The sequence below is a fragment of the Vigna unguiculata genome, chromosome 10 (genome assembly GCF_037176805.1).
Source record: "Vigna unguiculata cultivar grain cowpea cultivar isolate G323 ecotype 2 chromosome 10, ASM3717680v1, whole genome shotgun sequence".
Lineage (NCBI taxonomy): Eukaryota > Viridiplantae > Streptophyta > Magnoliopsida > Fabales > Fabaceae > Vigna > Vigna unguiculata.
In genome coordinates this window covers 22,454,949-22,465,627 of record NC_140801.1, presented here as the reverse complement: position 1 = coordinate 22,465,627, position 10,679 = coordinate 22,454,949, and positions in this window count along the sequence as shown.

Below are 10,679 nucleotides of genomic sequence, written 5' to 3'. Positions count from 1 at the left end.
AACGATTAAGTACATTTTTGCTAGAAAATGATTTTGAAAGAGGTAAAATTGATTTAACTCTGTTTATTAGTAAATGAGCATATTTTGCTAGTTCAGATTTATGTAGATGACATAATATTTAGGTCTACTGATAGTTCACTATGTAAAGGCTTTGCAAGCATAATGCAGGGAGAGTTTGAAATGTCAATGATGGGAGAATTGACATTCTTTTTGGGTCTTCAAATTAAGCAAATGGAAAATGGAACTTTCATTTCTCAATCTAAGTACTGTAAAGAAGTACTTAAGAAATTTGGAATGGATACTGCTAAGGAAGCAAGTACTCCTATGGGAACCTCCTGCTACTTAGACAAAGATGAATCAGGAATAGAGGTAAATCAAACTATGTTTAGAGGCATGATAGGTTCTTTGTTGTATCTTACTGCAAGTAGGCCTGATATTATGCATTTTGTATGTGTGTGTGCTCGATTTCAAGCCAATCCAAAAGAATCACATCTTACTGCAGTAAAAAGAATTTTAAAATACTTTAAAGGAACTGCATGTTTTGGACTTTGGTATCCTTCAGGAGCATCTCCTAATTTGATAGGCTATTCAGATGCTGATTATGGTGGCGGTAAAATAGATAGAAAAAGTACCAGTGGTACCTATCACCTCCTAGGTAGTTCATTAGTCTCTTGGCACTCGAAGAAACAAGCTTGTGTTATGAAATTTTGAGATATCTTTGTACATAAAATTTCAATTATTTCAATTGTAAATAGTTAAAACTAGTAAAAAGAATTAAAAAAGTGTTACCAGGAGATGGAACTTGTCAAATTTAAGAACAAAAATCCCATCCTGGTATTGGCCAACTTGTTTCTTGTGTAAATTTTTTGAAATTTTTATATATAAAATATCAATTATTTAATTAGTAAATAGTAAAACTTAGTAAAAGAATTAAAACAAACAGTAGAAAAACAGGAAATTTTTCAAATTTCATAACACCAGTAATCCCCTTTGAGTATTTGCGACAAGTTTCTTAAGAAACTTTGAGCAATATTTATGTAGAAAACATGAATTATTTAAATTGTAAATAGTAGAAAGTAGTAAAAAACAATTGAAAATTTGTTGCCTAGAGATTGAATTTTTTAAATTTCAGAAACTAATCCAATTTGAGTATCCGCCAACATGTTTGTCATGAAATTTTGAGATCTTTTTGTACATGAAAGTTCAATTATTTTAAATGTAAATAGTTAAAAATAGTAAAAAGAATTGAAAAAGTGTTACAGGAGATGGAACTTGTCAAATTTAAGAACACAAATCCTATCCTAGTATTGGCGAACTTAATTCTTGTGATTTTTTCCCATTTTCATATATAAAATTTCGATTATTTGGATCTTAAATAGTAAAAATTAGTAAAAAATTAAGCAACTGTCACGAAAACAAGAAATATTTCAAATTCCGTAACACCATTAATCCCCTTTGAGTATTTGCAACAAGTTTCTCATGAAAATTTGAGCAATTTGTATGTAGAAAACATGAATTATTTAAATTGTATATGGTAGAAAGTAGTAAAAAAAATTGAAAAATTGTTACCTAGAGATTTAATTTTTTAAATTTCATAAACAAATCGCATATGAGTATCTGTCAACCTGTTTGTTATGAAATTTTGAGATATCTTTGTACATAAAATTTCAATTATTTCAATTGTAAATAGTTAAAACCAGTAAAAAGAATTAAAAAAGTGTTACCAGGAGATGGAACTTGTGAAATTTAAGAACACAAATCCCATCCTGGTATTGGCCAACTTGTTTCTTCTGTAAATTTTTTGAAATTTTTATATATAAAATATCAATTATTTAATTAGTAAATAGTAAAACTTAGTAAAAGAATTAAAATAAACGGTAGAAAAACAGGAAATTTTTCAAATTTCATAACACCAGTAATCCCCTTTGAGTATTTGCGACAAGTTTCTTAAGAAACTTTGAGCAATATTTATGTAGAAAACATGAATTATTTAAATTGTAAATAGTAGAAAGTAGTAAAAAACAATTGAAAATTTGTTGCCTAGAGATTGAATTTTTTAAATTTCAGAAACTAATCCAATTTGAGTATCCGCCAACATGTTTGTTATGAAATTTTGAGATCTTTTTGTACATGAAAGTTCAATTATTTGAAATGTAAATAGTCAAAAATAGTAAAAAGAATTGAAAAAGTGTTACAGGAGATGAAACTTGTCAAATTTAAGAACACAAATCCTATCCTAGTATTGGCGAACTTAATTCTTGTGATTTTTTCCCATTTTCATATATAAAATTTCGATTATTTAGATCTTAAATAGTAAAAATTAGTAAAAAATTAAGGAACTGTCACGAAAACAAGAAAAATTTCAAATTTCGTAACACCATTAATCCCCTTTGAGTATTTGCAACAAGTTTCTCATGAAAATTTGAGCAATTTGTATGTAGAAAACATGAATTATTTAAATTGTATATGGTAGAAAGTAGTAAAAAAAATTGAAAAATTGTTACCTAGAGATTTAATTTTTTAAATTTTAGAAACAAATCGCATGTGAGTATCTGTCAACCTGTTTGTTATGAAATTTTGAGATATCTTTGTACATAAAATTTCAATTATTTCAATTGTAAATAGTTAAAACTAGTAAAAAGAATTAAAAAAGTGTTACCAGGAGATGGAACTTGTCAAATTTAAGAACAAAAATCCCATCCTGGTATTGGCCAACTTGTTTCTTGTGTAAATTTTTTGAAATTTTTATATATAAAATATCAATTATTTAATTAGTAAATAGTAAAACTTAGTAAAAGAATTAAAATAAACGGTAGAAAAACAGGAAATTTTTCAAATTTCATAACACCAGTAATCCCCTTTTAGTATTTGCGACAAGTTTCTTAAGAAACTTTGAGCAATATTTATGTAGAAAACATGAATTATTTAAATTGTAAATAGTAAAAAGTAGTAAAAAACAATTGAAAATTTGTTGCCTAGAGATTGAATTTTTTAAATATCAGAAACTAATCCAATTTGAGTATCCGTCAACATGTTTGTTATGAAATTTTGAGATCTTTTTGTACTTGAAAGTTCAATTATTTGAAATGTAAATAGTTAAAAATAGTAAAAAGAATTGAAAAAGTGTTACAGGAGATGGAACTTGTCAAATTTAAGAACACAAATCCTATCCTAGTATTGGCGAACTTAATTCTTGTGATTTTTTTCCCATTTTCATATATAAAATTTCGATTATTTAGATCTTAGATAGTAAAAATTAGTAAAAAATTAAGGAATTGTCACGAAAACAAGAAAAATTTCAAATTTCGTAACACCATTAATCCCCTTTGAGTATTTGCAACAAGTTTCTCATGAAAATTTCAGCAATTTGTATGTAGAAAACATGAATTATTTAAATTGTATATGGTAGAAAGTAGTAAAAAAAATTGAAAAATTGTTACCTAGAGATTTAATTTTTTAAATTTCAGAAACAAATCGCATATGAGTATCTGTCAACCTGTTTGTTATGAAATTTTGAGATATCTTTGTACATAAAATTTCAATTATTTCAATTGTAAATAGTTAAAACTAGTAAAAAGAATTAAAAAAGCGTTACCAGGAGATGGACCTTGTCTAATTTAAGAACACAAATCCTATCCTAGTATTGGCGAACTTAATTCTTGTGATTTTTTTTCCCATTTTCATATATAAAATTTCGATTATTTAGATCTTAAATAGTAAAAATTAGTAAAAAATTAAGGAACTGTCACAAAAAAAAGAAAAATTTCAAATTTCGTAACACCATTAATCCCCTTTGAGTATTCGCAACAAGTTTCTCATGAAAATTTCAGCAATTTGTATGTAGAAAACATGAATTATTTAAATTGTATATGGTAGAAAGTAGTAAAAAAAATTGAAAAATTGTTACCTAGAGATTTAATTTTTTAAATTTTAGAAACAAATCGCATATGAGTATCTGTCAACCTGTTTGTTATGAAATTTTGAGATATCTTTGTACATAAAATTTCAATTATTTCAATTGTAAATAGTTAAAACTAGTAAAAAGAATTAAAAAAGTGTTACCAGGAGATGGAACTTGTCAAATTTAAGAACACAAATCCTATCCTGTTATTGGCCAACTTGTTTCTTGTGTAAATTTTTTGAAATTTTTATATATAAAATATCAATTATTTAATTAGTAAATAGTAAAACTTAGTAAAAGAATTAAAATAAACGGTAGAAAAACAGGAAATTTTTCAAATTTCATAACACCAGTAATCCCCTTTGAGTATTTGCGACATGTTTCTTAAGAAACTTTGAGCAATATTTATGTAGAAAACATGAATTATTTAAATTGTAAATAGTAGAAAGTAGTAAAAAACAATTGAAAATTTGTTGCCTAGAGATTGAATTTTTTAAATATCAGAAACTAATCCAATTTGAGTATCCGTCAACATGTTTGTTATGAAATTTTGAGATCTTTTTGTACTTGAAAGTTCAATTATTTGAAATGTAAATAGTTAAAAATAGTAAAAAGAATTGAAAAAGTGTTACAGGAGATGGAACTTGTCAAATTTAAGAACACAAATCCTATCCTAGTATTGGCGAACTTAATTCTTGTGATTTTTTTCCCATTTTCATATATAAAATTTCGATTATTTAGATCTTAGATAGTAAAAATTAGTAAAAAATTAAGGAACTGTCACGAAAACAAGAAAAATTTCAAATTTCGTAACACCATTAATCCCCTTTGAGTATTTGCAACAAGTTTCTCATGAAAATTTGAGCAATTTGTATGTAGAAAACATGAATTATTTAAATTGTATATCGTAGAAAGTAGTAAAAAAAATTGAAAAATTGTTACTTAGAGATTTAATTTTTTAAATTTCAGAAACAAATCGCATGTGAGTATCTGTCAACCTGTTTGTTATGAAATTTTGAGATATCTTTGTACATAAAATTTCAATTATTTCAATTGTAAATAGTTAAAACCAGTAAAAAGAATTAAAAAAGTGTTACCAGGAGATGGAACTTGTGAAATTTAAGAACACAAATCCCATCCTGGTATTGGCCAACTTGTTTCTTCTGTAAATTTTTTGAAATTTTTATATATAAAATATCAATTATTTAATTAGTAAATAGTAAAACTTAGTAAAAGAATTAAAATAAACGGTAGAAAAACAGGAAATTTTTCAAATTTCATAACACCAGTAATCCCCTTTGAGTATTTGCGACAAGTTTCTTAAGAAACTTTGAGCAATATTTATGTAGAAAACATGAATTATTTAAATTGTAAATAGTAAAAAGTAGTAAAAAACAATTGAAAATTTGTTGCCTAGAGATTGAATTTTTTAAATATCAGAAACTAATCCAATTTGAGTATCCGTCAACATGTTTGTTATGAAATTTTGAGATCTTTTTGTACTTGAAAGTTCAATTATTTGAAATGTAAATAGTTAAAAATAGTAAAAAGAATTGAAAAAGTGTTACAGGAGATGGAACTTGTCAAATTTAAGAACACAAATCCTATCCTAGTATTGGCGAACTTAATTCTTGTGATTTTTTTCCCATTTTCATATATAAAATTTCGATTATTTAGATCTTAGATAGTAAAAATTAGTAAAAAATTAAGGAACTGTCACGAAAACAAGAAAAATTTCAAATTTCGTAACACCATTAATCCCCTTTGAGTATTTGCAACAAGTTTCTCATGAAAATTTCAGCAATTTGTATGTAGAAAACATGAATTATTTAAATTGTATATGGTAGAAAGTAGTAAAAAAAATTGAAAAATTGTTACCTAGAGATTTAATTTTTTAAATTTCAGAAACAAATCGCATATGAGTATCTGTCAACCTGTTTGTTATGAAATTTTGAGATATCTTTGTACATAAAATTTCAATTATTTCAATTGTAAATAGTTAAAACTAGTAAAAAGAATTAAAAAAGCGTTACCAGGAGATGGACCTTGTCTAATTTAAGAACACAAATCCTATCCTAGTATTGGCGAACTTAATTCTTGTGATTTTTTTTCCCATTTTCATATATAAAATTTCGATTATTTAGATCTTAAATAGTAAAAATTAGTAAAAAATTAAGGAACTGTCACAAAAAAAAGAAAAATTTCAAATTTCGTAACACCATTAATCCCCTTTGAGTATTCGCAACAAGTTTCTCATGAAAATTTCAGCAATTTGTATGTAGAAAACATGAATTATTTAAATTGTATATGGTAGAAAGTAGTAAAAAAAATTGAAAAATTGTTACCTAGAGATTTAATTTTTTAAATTTTAGAAACAAATCGCATATGAGTATCTGTCAACCTGTTTGTTATGAAATTTTGAGATATCTTTGTACATAAAATTTCAATTATTTCAATTGTAAATAGTTAAAACTAGTAAAAAGAATTAAAAAAGTGTTACCAGGAGATGGAACTTGTCAAATTTAAGAACACAAATCCTATCCTGTTATTGGCCAACTTGTTTCTTGTGTAAATTTTTTGAAATTTTTATATATAAAATATCAATTATTTAATTAGTAAATAGTAAAACTTAGTAAAAGAATTAAAATAAACGGTAGAAAAACAGGAAATTTTTCAAATTTCATAACACCAGTAATCCCCTTTGAGTATTTGCGACAAGTTTCTTAAGAAACTTTGAGCAATATTTATGTAGAAAACATGAATTATTTAAATTGTAAATAGTAGAAAGTAGTAAAAAACAATTGAAAATTTGTTGCCTAGAGATTGAATTTTTTAAATATCAGAAACTAATCCAATTTGAGTATCCGTCAACATGTTTGTTATGAAATTTTGAGATCTTTTTGTACTTGAAAGTTCAATTATTTGAAATGTAAATAGTTAAAAATAGTAAAAAGAATTGAAAAAGTGTTACAGGAGATGGAACTTGTCAAATTTAAGAACACAAATCCTATCCTAGTATTGGCGAACTTAATTCTTGTGATTTTTTTCCCATTTTCATATATAAAATTTCGATTATTTAGATCTTAGATAGTAAAAATTAGTAAAAAATTAAGGAACTGTCACGAAAACAAGAAAAATTTCAAATTTCGTAACACCATTAATCCCCTTTGAGTATTTGCAACAAGTTTCTCATGAAAATTTGAGCAATTTGTATGTAGAAAACATGAATTATTTAAATTGTATATCGTAGAAAGTAGTAAAAAAAATTGAAAAATTGTTACTTAGAGATTTAATTTTTTAAATTTCAGAAACAAATCGCATGTGAGTATCTGTCAACCTGTTTGTTATGAAATTTTGAGATATCTTTGTACATAAAATTTCAATTATTTCAATTGTAAATAGTTAAAACCAGTAAAAAGAATTAAAAAAGTGTTACCAGGAGATGGAACTTGTGAAATTTAAGAACACAAATCCCATCCTGGTATTGGCCAACTTGTTTCTTCTGTAAATTTTTTGAAATTTTTATATATAAAATATCAATTATTTAATTAGTAAATAGTAAAACTTAGTAAAAGAATTAAAATAAACGGTAGAAAAACAGGAAATTTTTCAAATTTCATAACACCAGTAATCCCCTTTGAGTATTTGCGACAAGTTTCTTAAGAAACTTTGAGCAATATTTATGTAGAAAACATGAATTATTTAAATTGTAAATAGTAGAAAGTAGTAAAAAACAATTGAAAATTTGTTGCCTAGAGATTAAATTTTTTAAATTTCAGAAACTAATCCAATTTGAGTATCCGCCAACATGTTTGTTATGAAGTTTTGAGATCTTTTTGTACATGAAAGTTCAATTATTTGAAATGTAAATAGTTAAAAATAGTAAAAAGAATTGAAAAAGTGTTACAGGATATGGAACTTGTCAAATTTAAAAACACAAATCCTATCCTAGTATTGGCGAACTTAATTCTTGTGATTCTTTTCCCATTTTCATATATAAAATTTCGATTATTTGGATCTTAAATAGTAAAAATTAGTAAAAAATTAAGGAACTGTCACGAAAACAAGAAAAATTTCAAATTTCGTAACACCATTAATCCCCTTTGAGTATTTGCAACAAGTTTCTCATGAAAATTTGAGCAATTTGTATGTAGAAAACATGAATTATTTAAATTGTATATGGTAGAAAGTAGTAAAAAAAATTGAAAAATTGTTACCTAGAGATTTAATTTTTTAAATTTTAGAAACAAATCGCATATGAGTATCTGTCAACCTGTTTGTTATGAAATTTTCAGATATCTTTGTACATAAAATTTCAATTATTTCAATTGTAAATAGTTAAAACTAGTAAAAAGAATTAAAAAAGTGTTATCAGGAGATGGAACTTGTCAAATTTAAGAACACAAATCCTATCCTGTTATTGGCCAACTTGTTTCTTGTGTAAATTTTTTGAAATTTTTATATATAAAATATCAATTATTTAATTAGTAAATAGTAAAACTTAGTAAAAGAATTAAAATAAACGGTAGAAAAACAGGAAATTTTTCAAATTTCATAACACCAGTAATCCCCTTTGAGTATTTGCGACAAGTTTCTTAAGAAACTTTGAGCAATATTTATGTAGAAAACATGAATTATTTAAATTGTAAATAGTAGAAAGTAGTAAAAAACAATTGAAAATTTGTTGCCTAGAGATTGAATTTTTTAAATTTCAGAAACTAATCCAATTTGAGTATCCGTCAACATGTTTGTTATGAAGTTTTGAGATCTTTTTGTACATGAAAGTTCAATTATTTGAAATGTAAATAGTTAAAAATAGTAAAAAGAATTGAAAAAGTGTTACAGGAGATGGAACTTGTCAAATTTAAGAACACAAATCCTATCCTAGTATTGGCGAACTTAATTCTTGTGATTTTTTTCCCATTTTCATATATAAAATTTCGATTATTTAGATCTTAAATAGTAAAAATTAGTAAAAAATTAAGGAACTGTCACGAAAACAAGAAAAATTTCAAATTTCGTAACACCATTAATCCCCTTTGAATATTTGCAACAAGTTTCTCATGAAAATTTAACCAATTTGTATGTAGAAAATATGAATTCTTTAAATTGTATATGGTAGAAAGTAGTAAAAAAAATTGAAAAATTGTTACCTAGAGATTTAATTTTTTAAATTTCAGAAACAAATCGCATGTGAGTATCTGTCAACCTGTTTGTTATGAAATTTTGAGATATCTTTGTTCATAAAATTTCAATTATTTCAATTGTAAATAGTTAAAACTAGTAAAGAGAATTAAAAAAGTGTTACCAGGAGATGGAACTTGTCAAATTTTAGAACAGAAATCCCATCCTGGTATTGGCCAACTTGTTTCTTGTGTAAATTTTTTGAAATTTTTATATATAAAATATCAATTATTTAATTAGTAAATAGTAAAACTTAGTAAAAGAATTAAAACAAACGGTAGAAAAACAGGAAATTTGTCAAATTTCATAACACCAGTAATCCCCTTTGAGTATTTGCGACAAGTTTCTTAAGAAACTTTGAGCAATATTTATGTAGAAAACATGAATTATTTAAATTGTAAATAGTAGAAAGTAGTAAAAAATAATTGAAAATTTGTTGCCTAGAGATTGAATTTTTTAAATTTCAGAAACTAATCAAATTTGAGTATCCGCCAACATGTTTGTTATGAAATTTTGAGATCTTTTTGTACATGAAAGTTCAATTATCTGAAATGTAAATAGTTAAAAATAGTAAAAAGAATTGAAAAAGTGTTACAAGAGATGGAACTTGTCAAATTTAAGAACACAAATCCTATCCTAGTATTGGCGAACTTAATTCTTGTGATTTTTTTCCCATTTTCATATATAAAATTTCGATTATTTAGATCTTAAATAGTAAAAATTAGTAAAAAATTAAGGAACTGTCACAAAAAAAAGAAAAATTTCAAATTTCGTAACACCATTAATCCCCTTTGAGTATTCGCAACAAGTTTCTCATGAAAATTTCAGCAATTTGTATGTAGAAAACATGAATTATTTAAATTGTATATGGTAGAAAGTAGTAAAAAAAATTGAAAAATTGTTACCTAGAGATTTAATTTTTTAAATTTTAGAAACAAATCGCATATGAGTATCTGTCAACCTGTTTGTTATGAAATTTTCAGATATCTTTGTACATAAAATTTCAATTATTTCAATTGTAAATAGTTAAAACTAGTAAAAAGAATTAAAAAAGTGTTATCAGGAGATGGAACTTGTCAAATTTAAGAACACAAATCCTATCCTGTTATTGGCCAACTTGTTTCTTGTGTAAATTTTTTGAAATTTTTATATATAAAATATCAATTATTTAATTAGTAAATGGTAAAACTTAGTAAAAGAATTAAAATAAACGGTAGAAAAACAGGAAATTTTTCAAATTTCATAACACCAGTAATCCCTTTTGAGTATTTGCGACAAATTTCTTAAGAAAGTTTGAGCAATATTTATGTAGAAAACATGATTATTTAAATTGTAAATACTAGAAAGTAGTAAAAAACAATTGAAAATTTGTTGCCTAGAGATTGAATTTTTTAAATTTCAGAAACTAATCCAATTTGAGTATCCGCCAACATGTTTGTTATGAAATTTTGAGATCTTTTTGTACATGAAAGTTCAATTATTTGAAATGTAAATAGTTAAAAATAGTAAAAAGAATTGAAAAAGTGTTACAGGAGATGGAACTTGTAAAATTTAAGAACACAAATCCTATCCCAGTATTGGCGAACTTAATTCT